Source organism: Aegilops tauschii, chromosome 5 (assembly GCF_002575655.3).
Source record: "Aegilops tauschii subsp. strangulata cultivar AL8/78 chromosome 5, Aet v6.0, whole genome shotgun sequence".
Taxonomy (NCBI): domain Eukaryota; kingdom Viridiplantae; phylum Streptophyta; class Magnoliopsida; order Poales; family Poaceae; genus Aegilops; species Aegilops tauschii.
In genome coordinates, this window is record NC_053039.3 from 291,161,129 (window position 1) to 291,183,012 (window position 21,884).

At 46.5% G+C, this 21,884-nt stretch overlaps 1 long non-coding RNA gene across 1 annotated transcript; it reads left to right on the forward strand.

The window, feature by feature from the left end:
* The first annotated feature begins 126 nt into the window (after positions 1 to 126).
* LOC141022372 (uncharacterized) lies at positions 127 to 20,301 on the forward strand. The gene is made up of 2 exons (XR_012183663.1): positions 127 to 784; positions 20,052 to 20,301. It is a non-coding gene; the product is annotated as an uncharacterized lncRNA (long non-coding RNA).
* Positions 20,302 to 21,884: the final 1,583 nt, after the last annotated feature.

The following is a 21,884-nucleotide window of genomic DNA, read 5'->3' on the forward strand; positions in this document are numbered from 1 at the left end:
AGTATATTTTTTCTATAGCTAGATACAATGTTTGCATTTGACACAGACGAAAAACACCGTATACAAAATACACAAGGGTCAAAAGGAGGATGACTTTTCCCACCCCCGTCCCCGTCCCCTGCTCCTCATCGGGAAGCGCGCCAGCGGCGAGTCCCGATCCAGACTTCACTCGCCTCCCCCACCTACCCCCTCATCTCTGCGCCTCCTCCTAGCCCCTCCCCCGACATCGCTCCGTCTTCACACCTGATCTCGACAGGCAACCATGGCGGGGAGGATGCGAAGGAGGGTTCGCGTGCGGAGATTGGGCCCAGCGACAAGGGTGGCAGAACCAAGGGCGCTGCCGTCTCCAGCGACGACGCCACTGGCTCAGATCGACCCGGAATCGCCGGAGGCGCGCAGGGAGATGCGTCGTGTGGTGCGGGAGCGCTTTCCCGATCGCAGCGAGTGGGCCGACATCCACATCCAGATAATCGGCTATGCGACATTCGCAGAGAGGGCGCGCTTCGTCGGCGACGAGGGCGCGAACGAGGTGGAGCTCCTGTTCTGGGCAATTCAGGAGGCCGAATCGGCGATTCCAGAGCAGGCGGCTCGATGGGCGTTCTTCCGGACGGCGAATCCCTCGCGGCTCAACATCAGGCCGCCGCGGGTGGATGCGCTAGCCAGCATTCCACCGAAGGAGCTGCCACCGGGGGTGCTGCCGCCCACGCGTCAGATCTGATCCCTTCCAAGCAGGTGCGGGTGCGGCGACGCGCCATTGAAGCCCCTCCCTGGCCAGGTGAATTTGGTATGCCTCCTATCCATCTCCTTCCTACTTTTCGTTCCCGTTTGCTTGGATTTCGCGAGAGATTGCACAAAATCCGCACATGCGTTTCCCCCTTTGATGGGATTTCTGGTAAGGCTACAATGAGGGTTCCCTCCATTGACGATAAGGTAGAAGATCGAGTGATTGCTGCTTCTGCAGCAGGGTCTTACTCTTACATGAGGAAATTGAGTGACGTGGTGTGTTCACCACCGATCAACAGTCCGCGGGTTGCCGCTAATGGAGTTGATACTTGCCTTTTGCAATCTTCTAACCCTGTCCGCACATGTACTGCGGATCCTTACTTTCGAGGGTGTATTGTTAAAGAGAAGACGGGTTTTAGAAAGGTGTGTTCGTCTTCTGACGGAGCCCTAGAAATAGAAGAGCATTTCGGCCAGCTTTGGCTCATTCCTTCCCCTCCCCGCCGCCACCTCCATAACACACCCACTCCACCCCACAAAACTGGTAATCCTGCCGGATTCCTGTGTTGGATCCGGAAAGATCTCGTGGAGAATAGATCATTCCTAGCATCTGATGTTATCCGGCCTCCCGTTGTGTGTTTGATCCCACTCCAAAAACCATCAAGCTCGTCCGCGAGGGGATTGGCCCCGGATCCCTTTCCTTTGCTGAAGTGGTTAAACAAGGTTCGAAGATGGCTGACCGTCAGGGTGCTAACCCTCCTGGTGTTGCTGGTCAAGCTAGGGGTGCGGTGCAGAAACCCGCGCTGGGTGCTGGTGGATCTAAGCAAGCGTCGGCTCCGGGTAAAGATCATGTCCCTCCTCAACGGCCAACTAGATCCACTGGATCCACCGCCACCTCCTCTCAGGTCCAATCCTCTCAGGTTAATGAAGTGGAAAAAGAGCAGCCTCTAGACCCTAGATATAAGGATATGATCTGTTTCAACTGTGGTGGTCATGGGCATTATGTTGGTAATTGTGTTAGGCCTAAAGTTTGTTTTATCTATCAGCAATCCCACAATGTCAACAATTGCTCTGCTTGGTCTAGGGTTCAGCCCACTGCAGCTTTCTTTGGTAGTGGTGCTAGTGGTCTGGGATTCTACCATGTTGAGGTTCTTGTGGCAAATGAATCCAAATGGCTTAACTTTCAAAATGGTGGTGTGGTTAACATTACCAAAGGTGAAGTGGATAAGGAAAAGTTGTTGAGTCTTCTGACTGCCACATTCTGCAAAACCAGAGCTTGGCCTTGGCAGATTAGAGAATTGTCCAATAAAGAATATCTGGTCAGATTCCCTCCCTGAAAGAAAGTAGAGGACTTAATTGAACTTCATGGGTTCAGTTTGCCTCAAGATGTATCTGTCAAGATGAATGAATGGGTTGGGTCGTGTGACCCCTTTGGAGAACTAACTGAGGCTTAGGTGCTGATTGAGGGGATCCCCCCTAAATGGTGCTCTTGGAAAGTGTTTGCACAAATTGCATCCATGTTTGGTGTGCTGACTGATGTTGATTGGAATGGCATGCTTAGGACATTCTTTGAAAATGTGAGGATTAAGACTGCTTGCAGAAACCCTAGTAAAATCCCTTTTGAGAGACTGATTGAGATGAAGAAGAAGTTATTTTTGCTTGGTTTCACTGTAGAAGGCTTTGGGCAGGTGGGAGGTAAAGGATCTGTGGTGGAAATTGAAGATGAGGAAGAGGATGATGACATTGATGAGGACAATGGTAATCAGGGACATCATGATCTACCCAAGAATGATGAACATGATGATCTCATTGATGATGACACTGCCATTGATGAGCTTGATAAAGCAAATCTAACAACCAGGGGTGTCAATGGATCTTCTGCTGGAAAAAAATCCTGTAACACACTAACTGAATGCCCTGAATCTGATCATGAAAACTTCATTCTGGAGTGCATTTCAGGCAAAATGGAGAATGCTATGGAGGTTTGTATGAATGAGAAGATGCTTTCCCCTGATAATGATAACTTGATTAACAAAACAGATGGGGTTTGTACTCCTGAAAAAACTTGGCCCAAAGGGGGTGGTGAGGTAAACCAAAGTGGTAGCATGAGTTACTGTTTGGAATTTCTGAAATCAGTGGATATGTCTGTATCTGATGAGGAGGAAAGTGTGGGATAGGAGGAAGTGGGAGTTCTCTCCCCTGGTATAGTTCAGAAAAATACATGGGACTGGTATAAAACGTTCTCTGCTAGAGACACTGAACCAAGCCCAATTTGGGAGGAACAAAGAAGACAAAAACACAAAGTGGGGGCCTGTTCAAGCCCATAAGCATGATACTAGACTTCATGGAAATGTGGACATAATTAAGAAAGTTGCCCAACATAAGATGAAGAAGAACCCAGAGATTCCTCAAACCTTCAAAGGTAAATCTTTCCTACTGTTGATTCAACTCACCTTGCTATTCAAGTTGCTCAAGTAGGTCTTGCCATGGGTAGAAGTAATGATAATATGTATGAAATTATAGAAGATCTAATGGTTAAAGAACAAAAGAAATGCATTGCTTTTGCTAATGATCAACCTGAAGTTGTTCTGCCTGCTAGTATTGACCTGGCTCAAGAAGAGCTAGTTGGGACCCCTGCTAGAGATTTTTCTGTGTCACTAGTTGGCACTGCTGATGATACAGACCAATCCCCTGCTGTCCTTACTAAGGTTAAGCCTTGTGGCTTGTCTCACCCCTTTAGGATACCCTGATATGATAGGTCTCATATGGAATATTAGAGGTTTAAGTAAGCCTGGTAAAGTTCAGTGCATGTGTGATGTGATTACTAAGTCTAACCCTGGTTTTATTGGTTTTCAAGAAACAAAGAAAGAAATAATTTCTGAGGGTTTCCTCAGATCCTTGGATGCTAAGAAACACTTTAGTTGGCATTTTCTTCCTGCTATAGGATCCGCTGGAGGTGTTTTGGTTGGCCTGAAAAATGATATGTTTGATGTGATTGGGTTTACCAATAATAGATTTTCTATTAAAGCTACTATTAAGAACAAATGTGATGGGTTTTTATGGCATTTGGTTATTGTTTATGGCTCTGCCTACCCTGAGTTCAAATTGGATTTTGTCTCTGAGCTGCATGATATCTTTGACTCCAGTTCTTACCCCGTTTTAATTTGTGGTGATTTCAATTTAGTTAGAGAGAGTAAGGAGAAAAGTAATGGCCTTGTGGACCAGCAAAGTGCTTTGTTATTCAATGTCTGGATTAATAGATGGGGGCTTATGGAAATTTCTATTTCCAATAGGAAGTATACTTGGTCTAATAATCAGGAGAACCCAGTTTTTGCTGTTCTAGATAGAATCTTTACTTCCTTAGACTGGGATGCTCACTTCCCCATGTCCTCCCTTGTTGCACTGCCCAGGGTTGGCAGTGATCATGCCCCTTTGGTGCTGGACACTGGGGGTAGGAGACATTTTTGGTCAAAAATGTTCAGGTTTGAGAAATGGTGGCTTTCCCAACCTGGCTTTAATCATATTGTGGAAGATGCATGGAATTCTGTTTCCTCTGATGTTTCATCTGTGGAAAATTGGATGCTCAAATCTAGAATTCTTAGGAAAAAGATTAAAGGATGGAGTATTAACATTGAAGCTTCTATTAAGAACAGGAAGAAAGCCTTACTTGTGGAACTTGACAAGTTAGATGTCTCTTCTAAGACTCAAAGCCTTTCCCCCGGTGAGTTTGCTAGATTAGGAGATATTAAAAAGGAATTGGAAGATATTTGGAAAAAGGAAGAAACTGCCTTGTGGCAGAGATCTAGAGATAGAAAAATCCTGGAAGGTGATAGGAACAATGCCTATTTTCAAGCCTTGGCTAATCATAGACACAGGAAAAACCACCTTGCAAAATTGGAAGGCCCTAATGGGATATTGACTTCTACTGATGACATGTTGAAAGTGGCTACTGACTTTTATAAGAATCTTTATGCTTTTGAACCAAAACCTGACATACACCTTGAGCCTGATTTTTGGGAAGTTGATGAGATGGTTTCTGAACCTGACAGAGATAACCTTGGAAAACCCTTTTCTGAGGATGAAATCAAACAAGCTGTCATGAGCTCATATGCATGTGGGGCCCCTGGCCCTGATGGTCTATCCTTTTTGTTTTACCAATCTTTTTGGGATATCATCAAAAAAGACTTCATGTGGATGGTCAGGGATTTTGAAGCTGGTACTCTGGATATATACAGACTTAACTTTGCCCTTATTACCCTTATCCCAAAAACTCCTTTGGCCAGAGAAATGAAAAATTTCAGGCCTATTAGCCTTAGTAACTGTGTTGTTAAGATCTTTTCTAAAGCTATGACTACTAGAGTCTCTCCTCTATGTGACAAACTAATTTCCTCCAACCAGACTGCATTCATCAAAGGGAGGTTCATTTTGGAAAGTGTTGTGATGGCTCATGAAGTGATACATGAGGTTCACGGGTTTGGGAGTAGTGGGCTAGTCCTTAAGCTGGACTATGAGAAAGCATATGATAGGGTGAATTGGGATTTTATTAAAGAGATGCTCCTTTCTAGGGGTTTTGGCAACAAATGGGTTAATTGGGTTTTTAGTACCTTGTATCAAGGGACCTTTTAGGTCAGAATCAATGACACTAATGGGCCACATTTTGTGGCTGGAAAAGGTTTAAAGCAGGGTGATCCTCACTCTCCTTTATTTTTTAACTTGGTTGCTGATGTGTTTACCAAAATGCTACCTAAAGCTGCTAGATATGGTTTAATTGCTGGCCTTTTACCTCAGGTGATCCCTGGGGGTGTCATCAGCTTGCAATATGCTGATGACACCATCTTATTCTTGCAAAATTCAATGGTTTATGCCAGGAATCTGAAATGGATTTGGACATGCTTTGAGAACCTTTCTGGTATGAAAATTAAATTTAATAAAAGTGATCTACACACTATCAATATTCCCTGGATATCTCTAATGAATTTGCTCAGGTTTTTTGCTACCAGTTTGGGGATTTTGCCTTTCAAATATCTTGGAGTGCCTCTTCATTATAAGAAGCTGAGGAGGGAGGGTATTCAACATATTATTGATGGGATTATTAAAAATAGTGCTGGCTGGTTAGGTAAACACCTTTCCTACAGGAGGGAAATTGATTCTTTTAACCATATGCATTGCCAGCATTCCTGCTTACTTGATGTCTGTTATGAAATTTCCTAAATGGGCCATTGATGCCATACATCACAAATGTCTCACTTCTTTTGGGGGAATATGGGGGATAACCATAAATATCATCTTGCTAACTGGGGTTTGATTGCTCGGAAAAAAGAATTTGGGGGGTTGGGGGTTCCTAACCTTAGAGAGTATAATATGGCCCTCCTGGCCTCATGGGGGAGGAGATTTTATGATGGGAGGAATAGTGATTGGAAGAAAATTATTAGATTCAAATATGCTATTGACAAACCCAATATCTATTGGGGGAAACCTGCACTGGTACACGTCGGTTCTAAACAAACAGATTTTAACCCCTTTCCGCGACGACATTCGGAACCGTCGCCAAGTGAGTGTGGGCGATAGGGGGGTCCTTCCCACATGACCCAGAAACCGTTGGGGATATGCCCTCCTGGCACACACGCTCGGCAAAATGAGGCCGTGTGCGACCGGCGAGCACTCAAATACAGAAATAGGTACATTAGTGCTAAAAAAATACAATTATACAGGCGAAATCATTTCCGATCGTAAGTACATCCCACACAGTCAGTCACCACTAAACGTTTCCGTTCGTATATACATCCCACACAGTCACTACAAGGAAAACGTTTGCGCAAGGTGGCGTAACGCAAACAGTTTTGAAGAGAATGTCGTGTGTGATTGTTCATTGATCCAACACGGTTTATTCCTAGAAACTGTGTGCGTTGCCTGAGGTCATCGCCCACGGTGGTTTCTCATTAACCGTTTGCAATAGGAAAACCCAATTAGCAAGCTAATTGGCCAATTATTAATAATCCATTTACTAATCTAATTTACATTCATATTAAGCACATAATATATTCCATTTCCATATTAAGGAAGCAGGATTTCATAATTGAAATACATCGGAGTACAACATGATATAGCTTCAGCACTCGGCTACCCCATTACACAACTGCACCAGCAGCAAGTTTCACATGCAACATCTAGAACATTTCGAAATTAGCATCATAGACGGTACATAGAGAGATGCATCTCATCTGGAAAACTGCTGAAGCGGAAGGCGAATATTGAGCCTTCATTCATGTTGAAGGTCTTTGCAACTTTAGTCCAGTGCCTGTGGATGATTGACCATCCATCCTTCGACCTCTTCAGGAACACTTCAATATTGAGCCGTGGGTGTTGTATGAAAACTTTCCTCGCCTCCTGACCAGAGAGGTGGTTTGAGAGGTAATCATCAGTGAAGCCTGAAAACAAGGATGTGCATAAATATCTTCTCTATATTGGAAATGGGGCAAAGAAATACAAAAAGGCAAGGTATAGTAGTTAGTACCATCTTGTAAACCTCAATGCTTCCCATTGTTTCCCTGCAACACATATAAGGTAGTTAGTCATCAGGTTAAGTAAGGGTTCGCATCCTATCAGTAAAATATGTTGATGATAAATAAGCACATTGCAGATTCATCAGATTAATTCAAACCACATGGAAAACCCATTTATCCAAACCAAGCATGATTAAGAACTAGGAAATATAGCACTTGTATATGTTTCTCATGTATTAAGTGCAGCCAAATTCGATTTATTCCTCACATGGTATACAATAATAGAATGCAGCCACAACAATTGAACATCACATTGCAGAATTGAACCAAGCAGTTGTGACAGCCTGGTTTTTGCCCTCTCTCATTTGCTTGATTTTTATTTGGAGTCAATTTGAAATTTGGAGTTTTTGAATCTTTTCATTTGGACTTAAACACTTGGGTCCCCTTGGCTTTCACCCAAGTGCTTCATTTCCCTCCCTAAACATCATTCCCCTTCTGATCCACCCCAAAATAATCTTTGGAATATTTTTCTTAAATGAAAAATATTTATTTTTCTCCCAAAAACCCTAGCCAGATCAGTATGCTCCAAAGCAACCCCAACTTTTATGGCCCAGAAAAATCTGAGATAATTCACAAATATTCTTTGAACCCTAGGGCACCTTCCTGAGCAAAAATATTTCATCACTTTTTGGAATATTTTTGCTACAGAAAATATTTTCTGTTCTGGACAAAAATGGTGGTTTCTATAGCAACTACCATTTTACTTGCTCCATTGTGCCTGAGTTTTCTTGTGCATTTTCACCTTAGTAGATCATGGCTAACCTCCAAAGCACAGCCTCCAACTCCCAACCATTTGACCACAGTAACTGCTCAAAGTTACTGACCAGAAACTTACTTGGCATGTAAAAACTTCTCTACTGCACCTGGATCCAAACCAAAGCGTGGTAAACTTCAAAACCACCACGAACAACATGCCAGACATGATTTTTGGACGTAGGCTGGCCTGAGGGAAGAGTTCGCGCGGTGACCACGCGTGTCCACCATGTCATGCCTGCGTGTCGACGCGCTCTGAGTGCCGCCGAGCGCTCTGTTCGCGCGTGCTCGCTTCCCCCGTCTGCCTGAGCGTGCCAAACTTCGCCACCATCCTCGTCTCAACGCCATTAACTCCCCTCTGGCGCTCGCCGACGCCGGAGCTCGCCGCAGCGAGCACGGGCACAGTCCGGCCAACCCAACAGTGCGGTGCACACTGTGCTCGTCGCCTTCTCCTCGTTCCTGTGCTCGTCCCCATTCGCCAACAGTTGCCGAGTGAGCTGCGTCGCCTTCTCCCCCCTCTCACTGACGCCGCTCGTCGCCGGGCGCCGTGGACAGGTGTCCACCGACGGAGCCCGAAGCCCCCTCTCCGCTCGCCTATAAATGGAGCCGCCCCCAGCCTCCTCGAGCACCATCCAACACTCCCACACACCCCACAAGCACGTAGGAAGCCGTAGCCCGGCCGGGTAGGCCGCGGGCCACCGTCCTCGAGCTCGAGCTCGCCGGCGATCCCCTCTGGTCGCCGCGGTAGCTCCAGCCCCTCCCAGGCCAGGGCGAACCTTCCAGGTCCTCCGCCTCTCTCCGGTGAAGCCATCCCGTCCCTCTGGAGCCCCTGGAGTTGCCTCTGCCCACCGTCTTCCTCATCTCCGGCGACCACCGCATTCTGCCTCCGCTTGTGAGGTCGAATCCGACGCCGTCCGACCACCCTAGCTACGCTACGGGTACGGGCAGGTGCGCCTCCGTCCCCTCTTGCCATCCCTCCCTCTTGTTTTGGCCAAGGAGCCCTCATCGCCGCTGAGAGCTCCGGTGAAGCCGCGACTCCCTCTGTTTCCTTCTCCCCCTCCTCACCTGACTAGCGGGGCCCGCTAGTCAGCCACTCTGTACGCGCGCGAAGCGGTACGAGTGGTGGCGCCCCTGGGCTTTACGCCTTCGACGTCACCCCCCAGTCTGTTTATTTTTATTCAAATTCATTTGAATTTACATAACACTTCAAACAGCCATAACTCTTCAACCATAAGTCCAAATGAATTGATTCTTTTTGCATTTTGTTCTTTGCAAAGAAATCTAGCAGCTCACCAAAGATGAGATTTTTCTGAGCTGTTTAGAATTTCTGGTGATTTTCAGAAGTGTTCTTGATATTTTCTTTTTGTGTTTAAAATTATTTTCATAAGGTGAGGCTTGTCTTGAGGATCACCAGAAGGCTTGTGAACCTCATCTGCACTAAGGCAAGCCACAGCAACATTTTCATGGTGTCATTTCAATATTTATGATTTTCTTACTTGAATGAAATGATTAATCCATGCTATGACACTTGATGCAAAATATTTTAGTTAAAATGTGAGTTACCTTGACCAGCAAAGTAATATAAGTTGTTGATGTTTATGCTTAGTGTGAATATGGATGACATCAGTCATTTTCATTAATAAGTGATGCATGTGTAGTTTTGCATTTCATAGCATGCTATGACACCGGTCATTTTCATTTTAAGTTGAACCTGAATATAACTCAACTTGAATATATTGTTGACTGGGTCATGGTGCCGCTGAATCGAGTTTTTCCCAGTGCAACCACATTTGCCTTTGTGGGAAGGCCTTGATTTGGTCCATTGACATTGCCTCTGGTCGGTGCCTCCAACTAGGGAAGGTTATGGCATGCTTACCCTGGCCCGGTAAGCAGGCATAACCTTGTGTGCCCGTTGTTGAGATTATGGTACCGGGTCCCCGAGTGGGATCATTTTGGCCACGACGGTGGTCGTTGTGTCTTTGGTAGACACAGGGCCACCTAGGACTAGCCCGTTGGGGATTGGGTCGGAGTGGCCGGGAGAGTGTCATGGAAATGGAAGGGTTTCGTCGGAATGCCGTTGGTCCACCCGAATGGGAGTGCGAGGCCATGGGTTCCGTGGTGTGGGTACAGTGTGCTACCTCTGCAGAGTGTATAATCTATCGATAGCCGAGTCCACGGTCACGGACACCTTGTAGTAGGTCCCACCATGAGTCAACGTTTAATAAAATATGCACACTAAGTTATGAACTTTGCACTGTTGATGATGGCTGAAAGGCCATTGAGATGTTCGGGACCAAATATTGGTCGTGGTTGTGATCGCCGTAAGGATCACGAGTTACTCTTGTCAAGACCACGATGGTGGTTTGTTTGTGATCCGAGGATGATCACGGTTGGTAAGTCCGTCCCGAGGGACGTTCGAGCATGATCACAGCATGTTGGATAGTGTTGCATTATTATTAATTGGTTAATTATCATGATATTGTTTGCCATTATGATTATGCCTGTTGTGAGCTTGCAAGTACATTCAATGTACTGACCTGGCATGTCATGCCAGATTTTAGGAAAGTCTCGTTGGAGAGGAGCGCTGCTCGAGTCTAGATCGTGTCCACATCGGTGTCCCTGTGATATGGAGCTTCCGCTACGACGTTATTCCGCTGTCGCGTAGTTGTTATGATCGAGGCCCCTTTATGTTCACTAAATAATGTACATATTGTTCAGCCGCACCGGGCGTGCCGTTTGGCCTCGACAACTGTTGTAATATAAACTCTGATCCGCTAGCATCAATAAAGCGGTTGTTTTCTGTACCAAGATGTTGTGTGTTGCCAGAAGACATGGTCTCTGGGCTGGCAATGCATGGTAAACCGGTCGCTCTGAGCCGGGGTGCCACAATGTTTGGTATCAGAGCCGCGCTGACTGTAGGCCATGCTAGACTACGACGTGTTAACTGGACGTTAGATACGAGTTTAAGTTGAGTGCCGGTAGCAATTGTAGCTGGTTGTTGCATTGCATGCATTTGGTTTATATTTTTATGCTAACCTGCTAATGGTTGTGAGTGTAGATGGCTCCGGTGCCATATCCGTGCCAGTTGCAGCCGATGCCGTACACGTCACCGCACCTCCTTCGCAACGTGTGGCGTCGGCTGTACCCTCTCGGAGACGACCCAGTCTATCGTGTGTACCGGGAGCGTCTAGCTGATTCAGTGTATGAGTATCACGCAGTGGTCACTCTATGCACTAGTTCCGATTCCAGCTCTTACACTCGTACTTCTCGGAGCGGTTATGCCTCCACCGCTTCTCAGGCTGTCCAGTTTGCTGCATTCGAGGTCCTTGTCGAGCTTCGCTACAACGAGGTCTGAATGCAGAACCACCGAGGTTTCTATTACTACCCTTCTCTGCACGATAATGGTCGTGTCCGTTTCCCTATCATTGATCCGGAGTCTGATAGTGTTGCTAGCCACCTTGCTCATTATGTCACTGCTAGCTATCTTATGATCTACGAGCTGGCGCGAGAGCTGACTCGTGCCCGTACTGCTTTAGCCACTGCTTTAGTCACTACTAGATCTGCCACTACTCCATCTTCTCTGGGATTTACCCCTTATATTCCAGCCAGTTCTAGTTCCCCTATTTCACCAGTTACTCCTCCGAGTAGCACGGGCGTCTCGGCCGTGAATCCTCTCAGTACTCCTGCCGAGTGGGTTTCACTTCTCGCTACTCCTGTAGCCCCGATGCTTCATCCTACCCCTGCCCCTAAGGGAGAGCCCTCAAGGCAGCGCCGTCATGTTACCTTTAACCCGGAGGTTTCCGTTAACCTCGTCAGTTTAGGATCTGAGACCGCTTCAGGGGAGGACACCGCAGCACCAGCAGAGCAGTAGTATCTTTGAGTATTCGTAGTCGTCCGGATGATGTACGGATGTAGTCGTACGAGTCATGAGGCTTCATTGCATGTATGAGAGTAGTTGAACCTGGCGTGTTGTTTATCTTTCATGTATGAGTCTATGTATAATTATGTTGGGACTTTATTCGTCGTATTTTCTTCGCTCTTTTGTTTTCTTCCGGGATTTGTTGCTGGCTTTTCCCCAAATTTATTCTTGGATGTTTCTCATCTCGATTGCGTTGTCTTGGGAAAAATCCACAATAGGATGACGCGGGGAGGCAGCAATAGCAACGTTCGTGAGGGAACTCCTGTTCGTCATTCCGCACGACAGGCAGGACATTCTCCCGAGCCGTACATTCCGCACCACCTCCACCGCCAAATCCGCCCTCCACCGAGCAAATTCTGCGTATGTTTGAGGAAAGAAGGAACAATGAGCTGATCAAAATATTAAGAAGTGTGCAAGCTATGGTTGGACAAAATGGAAATCAGAACGGTCATCACTCAAAGCTGTCAGATTTTCAAAGGACCAAGCCACCCAGTTTCAGTCAGATTGTTGACCCATTGGATGCAGACGATTGGTTGCGTACCATTGAGAAAAAGCTTGAGATTGCTCGTACTGAAGAAAATGATAAAGTTCCATTTGCAACTCCTTACCTTGAAGGCGCAGCTGCCATATGGTGTGAAAATGCAAAAGCCGTGTGGCCTGTTGATGAAGAAATCACCTGGGAAAAGTTTAAGGATCAGTTCCGGAAATATCATATCCCTACTGGAGTTATGAAGACCAAGCAGCGTGAATTTCTTGCACTCGTCCAAGGAAATCAGTCCGTGGGTGAATATTTGCAAAAATTCAATCATCTGGCCCGTTACTCTCTTTATGACGTGGCCACCGAAGAAAGGAAGATTGACAGATTCCTTGGAGGCTTAAATCCGCAACTCCGGTGTACTCTCAGTATGCTTGATTTCCCAGATTTCCAAACTCTGGTGAACAAGGCTTTCATTGCTGAACGGGAGCACAAGCTTATATCAGATAATAGGCCTGTTAACAACAACAACAAGCATAAGTTTGAGCCAAAGAAGGATGGACAACCAGTGCAAAAGGCTCGTACCTGGCAGCAGACAAAGGTGGAATACAAGCCAAATTGGCAACAAAATGTTAACAAGACCAGCACTCAGGTCAAGAATGTCGTGACCAACCCAATGCATGAGGAGCGTCAGCGCAATAATTCTTGCTTCAGTTGTGGGCAGAACGGACATTATGCCAGGCAGTGCCCCAAGAACAACAAGGCGAATGCCCTAATCAGGCCACAAGTCAACTTTATGGAGTCATACCCGACCCAGCAAAACTTCACTGGGCATGTGCATCATATCTCCGCCGATGAAGCCCAAGAGAAACCAGAAGTCGTCATTGGTATGTTTTCTGTTAATGACATACCTGCCGTAATTTTATTTGACTTTGGGGCTTCCCATTCTTTTATTTCTCGGAGTTTTGCTGCCCAAAACAAATTTCCTTGTACGCTTTTGGGCAAAAATATGCTGGTACAAACCCCGGGATCCATAATCAAGAGCAATCTGGTCTGCCGTGATCTGGAAATCAATATCAACGGAGTCTACTTTCCAACCTCTCTGATAATCATTGAGTCTGAAAAGTTGGATATTATATTGGGTATGAATTGGTTGACCAAATATCAAGTTTGCATAAACTGCGCAACACGAGAAGTCACTTTGACTAGTCTGAATGGGCAGACTACCAAATTCTATGCTCGCAAGAATATACCCAAGCAAGAATTGGTTTGCACTGTTGTGGCTGAGTTGGAATTAATCCCTGTGGTCAGCGAGTACCCTGATGTATTTCCAGAAGAACTGCCAGGCATGCCACCAGATCGGGAACTGGAATTTGCAATAGATCTTGTGCCCGGAACTGCACCGTTATACAAGAAGTACTACCGGATGCCCTCATCAGAATTAGTGGAGCTAAAGAAACAGCTTGATGAACTGCTCCAGAAAGGATATATTCGTCCCAGCTCTTCACCATGGGGATCACCTGCTATTTTCGTGGACAAAAAGGATGGCAGTCTCCGCATGCGCGTAGATTACCGCCAGCTGAATGAGGTCACCATCAAAAATAAATATCCGCTGCCAAGGATTGTTGATCTGTTTGATCAGCTCAGTGGGGCTAAAGTATTCTCTAAGATCGATTTACGGACCGGATATCATCAGCTCAAGATTAAAAAGGAGGATATTCCTAAGACCGCATTCACTACTCGGTACGGTCTTTATGAATATACCGTGATGTCCTTTGGTCTCACCAATGCCCCTGCCTTCTTCATGCATATGATGAACAAAGTATTCATGGACTTCCTCGACAAATTCGTGGTAGTCTTCATCGATGACATCCTCATTTACTCCACGGGTGAAGAAGAGCACAAGGATCACCTCCGAGCAGTGCTACAACGACTCCGCGACCATCAACTATACGCCAAATTCAGTAAATGCGAATTTTGGCTCAAGCAAGTTGGGTTTCTCGGACATGTACTATCCGCCGAAGGTATAGCCGTGGACCCGAGCAAAGTAAAGGATGTGCTCGATTGGGTGCCGCCCACGACCGTGACGTAGATCCAGAGTTTTCTCGGATTAGCTGGATATTACCGTCGTTTCATTGAAGGGTTTTCCAAGATTGCTAAACCCATGACGGAGCTGCTCAAAAAGGATAAGAAGTTTGAATGGACGGAGGATTGTGAGAAATTTTTTAATGAGCTAAAGATACGTCTGACAACCGCACCTGTGTTGACTCTTCCAGACATCTATCGCAGTTTTGATGTGTATTGCGACGCCTCCAGGCAAGGCATTGGTTGCGTACTCATGCAAGACAGCAAGGTAGTAGCATATGCATCGCGACAGCTATGACCCCACGAGGGAAATTATCCTACTCATGATTTGGAATTGGCTGCGGTGGTTCATGCGCTAAAAATTTGGAGACACTACCTCATTGGAAAATGGTGCCAAATTTTTACCGACCACAAAAGTCTCAAATACATCTTTACTCAGCCAGATTTAAACCTCCGTCAACGAAGATGGCTAGAGTTGGTCAAGGATTATGACCTTGGAATAAATTACCACCCGGGTAAGGCCAACGTGGTTGCCGATGCACTCAGTCAAAAACCCGTCAGCTTGAATGTCATATTGAAATCCTTGCCTCCTGAACTCCAAGAGGAGATTGCTCAGCTCAACCTGGTCATAGTGGATGCTGGCCTCGCCAATATTTTGGAAGTTACCCCCACACTTGAGGTAGAGTTCCGCAAGGCCCAGCCAGCTGACGCCGAGCTGCAAAGACGTGCCAAGGGCCAGATGGCAGAACAGACCCCAGATTTCTCCAAGGACAAATTCGGTACCCTCCGATTCCGTGGACGGATTTGTGTACCCAATCAACCAGACTTAAGGAAGAAAATCCTGTCAGAAGCACACGAATCCTCATATTCCATTCACCCGGGAGGTACGAAAATGTATGAGGACCTTAGACAAATATTCTGGTGGGATGGAATGAAGAAAGACATTGCCTATTTTGTGGCCTGTTGCGACATATGTAACAAGGTGAAGGCAGAACATCAGAAGCCAGCCAGACTCCTCCAACCGCTGCCGGTTTCACAATGGAAATGGGATGACATTTGTTGGATTTCATTACGGGATTGCCTAAGACTCAGTGAGGCAATGATGCAATCTGGGTCATAGTGGACACCCTAACCAAGGTTGCTCACTTCATTCCGATCAGCACCAGATACAGAGCAGATCAACTTGCACAGCTGTATGTATCCAGGATAGTCAGTCTGCATGGAGTACCCCGAACTATCACTTCCGACCGAGGTTCCCTGTTCACCTCCGCTTTTTGGTCATGCCTCCATCAAGCCTTGGGGACAGCACTGAAATATAGTACTACTTATCATCCTCAGACGGATGGACAGATAGAACGGGTAAATCAAATACTTGAAGATATGTTGCGAGCCTGTGCTTTAGCCCAAGGACCTAAATGGGAAGACTGCTTGCCATATGCCGAGTTTTCCTATAACAACAGCTTCCAGACCAGTCTAAAAACGTCACCGTATGAAGCTCTATATGGCCGTAAGTGCCGCACTCCTTTAAATTGGTCTCAAATTGGAGATAGCCGTATCTTCGGAACAGATCTCATGATGGAAGCTGAGAAAAAAGTTAAGGAAATCAGAGACCGATTGCATTGGCCAAATCTCGACAGAAAAGTTATTATGATGCAAAGCACCGACAGATCCATTTTGAACCCGGAGAACACGTATACCTCCGAGTCACTCCTATGAAAGGAGTCAAGAGATTTCAGACTCGTGGAAAGTTGGCACCCAGATTTATTGGTCCATTCCCGGTTATGTCTCGAGTGGGTACTGTTGCATATCAATTGGAACTACCCGCTGAATTGTCAGACGTGCACAACGTGTTTCATGTTTCACAATTGAGACTATGCATATCCCCGCCTAAGAAAAGGACTGCTATGGCTGAGGTAGAGTTGGCAAATGATTTAACTTATGAAGAGAGACCGTTTAGAATTTTGGATCAGATGGAAAGGGTCACTCGCAGTAAAGTAAGGAAATTTTACAAAGTTCAGTGGGAGCATCACACAGAGTCAGAATCAACTTGGGAGCGGGAAGAATGTCTACAGTCACATTATCCAGAGTGGTTTTCCCAAGCAACCGAATCTTGAGGACGAGATTCATTCTAAGTGGGGGAGGTTTGTGACAGCCTGGTTTTTGCCCTCTCTCATTTGCTTGATTTTTATTTGGAGTCAATTTGAAATTTGGAGTTTTTGAATCTTTTCATTTGGACTTAAACACTTGGGTCCCCTTGGCTTTCACCCAAGTGCTTCATTTCCCGCCCTAAACATCATTCCCCTTCTGACCCACCCCAAAATAATCTTTGGAATATTTTTCATAAATGAAAAATATTCATTTTTCTCCCAAAAACCCTAGCCAGATCAGTATGCTCCAAAGCAACCCCAAATTTTATGGCCCAGAAAAATCTGAGATAATTCACAAATATTCTTTGAACCCTAGGGCACCTCCCCGAGCAAAAATATTTCATCACTTTTTGGAATATTTTTGCTACAGAAAATATTTTCTGTTCTGGACAGAAATGGTGGTTTCTACAGCAACTACCATTTTACTTGCTCCATTGTGCCTGGGTTTTCTTGTGCATTTTCACCTTAGTAGATCATGGCTAACCTCCAAAGTATAGCCTCCAACTCCCACCCATTTGACCACAGTAACTGCTCAAAGTTAGTGACCAGAAACTTACTTGGCATGTAAAAACTTCTCTACTACACCTGGATCCAAACCAAAGCGTGGTAAACTTCAAAACCACCACAAACAACATGCCAGACATGATTTTTGGACGTATGCTGGCCTGAGGGAAGAGTTTGCGCGGTGACCACGCGTGTCCACCATGTCATGCCTGCGTGTCGACGCGCTCTGAGTGCCGCCGAGAGCTCTGTTCGCGCGTGCTCGCTTCCCCCGTCTGCCCGAGCGTGCCAAACTTCGCCACCATCCTCGTCTCAACGCCATTAACTCCCCTCTGGCGCTCGCCGACGCCGGAGCTCGCCGCAGCGAGCACGGGCACGGTCCGGCCAACCCAACAGTGCGGTGCGCACTCTGCTCGTCGCCTTCTCCTCGTTCCTGTGCTTGTCCCCGTTCGCCAACAGTTGCCGTGTGAGCTGCGTCGCCTTCTCCCCCTCTCACTGACGCCGCTCGTCGTTGGGCGCCGTGGACAGGTGTCCACCGGCGGAGCCCGAAACCCCCTCTCCGCTCGCCTATAAATGGAGCCGCCCCCAGCCTCCTCGAGCACCATCCAGCACTCCCACACACCCCACAAGCACGTAGGAAGCCGTAGCCCGGCCGGGCAGGCCGCGGGCTGCCGTCCTCGAGCTCAAGCTCGCCGGCGATCCCCTCTAGTCGCCGCGGTAGCTACAGCCCCTCCCAGGCCAGGGCGACCCTTCCAGGGCCTCCGCCTTTCTCCGGTGAAGCCATCCCGTCCCTCTGGAGCCCCTGGAGTTGCCTCTGCCCGCCGTCTTCCTCATCTCCGGCGACCACCGCGTTCTGCCTCCCGCTTGCGAGGTCGAATCCGACGTCGTCCGACCACCCCTAGCTACGCTACGGGTACGGGCAGGTGCGCCTCCGTCCCCTCTTGCCATTCCTCCCTCTCGTATTGGCCAAGGAGCCCTCGTCGCCGGCGAGAGCTCCGGCGAAGCCGCGACTCCCTCTGTTTCCTTCTCCCCTCTCCTCACCTGACTAGCGGGGCCTGCTAGTCAGCCACTCTGTACGCGCGTGAAGCGGTACGAGTGGTGGCGCCCCTGGGCTTTACGCCTTCGACGTCACCCCCCAATCTGTTTATTTTTATCCAAATTCATTTGAATTTACAGAACACTTCAAACAACCATAACTCTTCAACCATAAGTCCAAATGAATTGATTCTTTTTGCATTTTCTTCTTTGCAAAGAAATCTAGCAGCTCACCAAAGATGAGATTTTTCTGAGCTGTTTAGAATTTCTGGTGATTTTCAGAAGTGTTCTTGATATTTTCCTTTTGTGTTTAAAATTATTTTCAGAAGGTGAGGCTTGTCTTGAGGATCACCAGAAGGCTTGTGAACCTCATCTGCACTAAGGCAAGCCACAGCAACATTTTCATGGTGTCATTTCAATACTTATGATTTTCTTACTTGAATGAAATGATTAATCCATGCATTTAAATAACTATTATGTTATTTATATTCTATTAAGTGTTTGTTAGTTATTGTGTTTGATTTACAAAATGTTGAAACTAGCTTAGTTGGTAAAGCAAAGCTAAGATCTATTTGTGGTGATAAAAATAATTTTGTTATGCATGTTAGGAATTACTTAAAGTTATTTTCTTACATAAATAAAATGGTAAAAATTTGTTAGAAAATATATTGTTAAGTACTTGTTTAGTCATTTTATTTGACTTACATAATGTTTGAACCTAACTTGGTTGGTAAAGAAATTAGGATTTGTTTGTGGTATAATCTTTGCTATGCATGTGAGAAATTAATCAGAGTTACGTTCTTGCATGAGCAAATAATAAAACTTGCTGCAAAATATTTTGGTTAAAATGTGAGTTACCTTGACCAGCAAAGTAATATAAGTTGTTGATGTTTATGCTTAGTGTGAATATGGATGACATCAGTCATTTTCGTTAATAAGTGATGGATGTGTAGTTTTGCATTTCATGGCATGCTATGACACCAGTCATTTTCATTTTAAGTTGAACCTGAATATAATTCAACTTGAATATATCGTTGACTGGGTCATGGTGCCGCTGAATCGAGTTTTTCCCAGTGCAACCACATTTGCCTTTGTGGGAAGGCCTTGATTCGGTCCATTGACATTGCCTCTGGTCGGTGCCTCCAACTAGGGAAGGTTATGGCATGCTTACCCTAGCCCGGTAAGCAGGCATAACCTTGTGTGCCCGTTGTTGAGATTATGGTACCGGGTCCCCGAGTGAGATCGTTTTGGCCACGACGGTGGTTGTTGTGTCTTTGGTAGACACGGGGCCACCCAGGACTAGCCCGTTGGGGATTGGGTCGGAGTGGCCGGGAGAGTGTCATGGCAATGGAAGGGTTTCGTCGGAATGCCGTTGGTCCACCCGAATGGGAGTGCGAGGCCATGGGTTCCGTGGTGTGGGTACAGTGTGCTACCTCTGCAGAGTGTGTAATCTATCGATAGCCGAGTCCACGGTCACGGACACCTCGTAGTAGGTCCCACCATGAGTCAATGTTTAATAAAATCTGCACACTAAGTTATGAACTTTGCACTGTTGATGATGGCTGAAAGGCCATCGAGATGTTCGGGACCAAATATTGGTCGTGGTTGTGATCGCCGTAAGGATCACGAGTTACTCTTGTCAAGACCACGATGGTGGTTTGTTTGTGATCCGAGGATGATCACGGTTGGTAAGTCCGTCCCGAGGGACGTTCGAGCATGATCACAGCATGTTGGACATATAGTGTTGCATTATTATTAATTGGTTCATTATCATGATATTGTTTGTCATTATGATTATGCCTGTTGTGAGCTTGCAAGTACATTCAATGTACTGACCTGGCGTGTCATGCCAGATTTCAGGAAAGTCTCGTTGGAGAGGAGCGCTGCTCGAGTCTAGATCGTGTCCACATCGGTGTCCCTGTGATATGGAGCTTCCTCTACGACGTTATTACGCTGCCGCGTAGTTGTTAGGATCGAGGCCCCTTTATGTTCACTAAATAATGTACATATTGTTCAGCCGCACCGGGCGTGCCGCTTGGCCTCGACAACTGTTGTAATATAAACTCTGATCCGCTAGCATCAATAAAGCGGTTGTTTTATGTACCAAGATGTTGTGTGTTGCCAGAAGACATGGTCTCTAGGCTGGCAATGCATGGTAAACCGGTCGCTCTGAGCCGGGGTGCCATAGCAGTTAACTAAACACCATAGCAAATGAAGCAAACGTTAACTGAGCACCACATTGCACAATATAACATACTCCTAATAGAAGATCAGACAGTTACCAAGCATGCTTAACAACTTGGAAATATAGCAATTGTATTTGTTTCTCATGTATTAGGACAGCCAAATTCGATTTATTCCTCACATGGTATACAATAAGAGAATGCAGCCACAACAATTGAACACCGCATTGCAGAATTGAACCAAGCAGTTAACTAAACACCACAACAAATGAACCAAACGTTAACTGAGCACCACATTGCACAATATAACATACTCCTAATAGAAGATCAGACAGTTAACCAAACCATTCATGCTTAACAACTTGGAAATATTGCACCCTGAAGAATTGAACATCACATTTGCAGAATTGAACCAAGCAGTTAACTGAACACCACATTGCATGACATATAGAACATATACACTATAACAGAAGATTGCATGGTGAAAGTAGATAGCACAATTCACTAGAATTTGTTAAGGAAAGGCAGTAGCTAGCAAACTGAACATGGGTCCTTATAGTGAGCTAATAAGACAATCTACTCCTCATTATCGGAGATATCGATGACGATTGGATCCTTGGACATGGAAGAGGGCGAGGCCTCCGCATCGTGGGTGCCCTCGTTGTAGTGGTGAGTTGCCTGAGCCGCTCTGGGCACCAACCTGCTGGCTCTCGAGATGAGGTAAGCACGTGCACGCCGAGAAAACACCTCGTAGTCTTCGTCGAAGGCACCGATGGTGGCCTCGAGAAAACGCCATGAACTGTCGTTTAAAGCAGCCAACCGCGTCGCGGCGTCGGCGCGCGAGGCGTCAATGGTGGCCTCGACGACGTGGTGCTCCTCCAAGATCTGGGGGTCGGCACGAATGGCAGCCATCGCGACCTCATCCGCGCGTGCAACCGCGATTTGCTTCTCCGCTGCCAAATGCTCCTTGAGGTCCTGGCTATACTGCGTGCACCATGTCTTAGGCTGGCGCTTATTTGGTGGAGGGGTCGGTGATTTGGGTGGAAGGTGTCGCGCTCGCGCCGGCGGTCGGGGCATGTGGGATGTGGAAGGGGGAGGAGGATGGGGGTCGGGTGTGGATTACCTGCCTGGATAGGCGAGGCCGAGTAGCGTGAAGGAGGGTCGCCGGCGAGGAGGCGGCGGCGCTGCAAGCAAGGAGTGAAGGTTTCAACTTGGAAAGGAAGGCGGAAACAGGGGAAATGTGGATTTTGGTAAGGGGGGGGGCGGGGAGGTAGATATTGCCACGGAAGCCGAAAATTTGGAATCGCTTCAGCCAAAAAACTGGCACGCAAAGTGTCATCAGACATGGTCCCTTATTCAGACACGGTCCGAAGATACTTTGTGCTGCATCTCACACGGTTGGTTATAATAAACTGTGTGGGATCTACTTGATTTTTCGTCTTGATTTGAATTACATAATGGGGTCACAGCAGCCATGGACGGTGTTTGAATTGCTAGACCTTT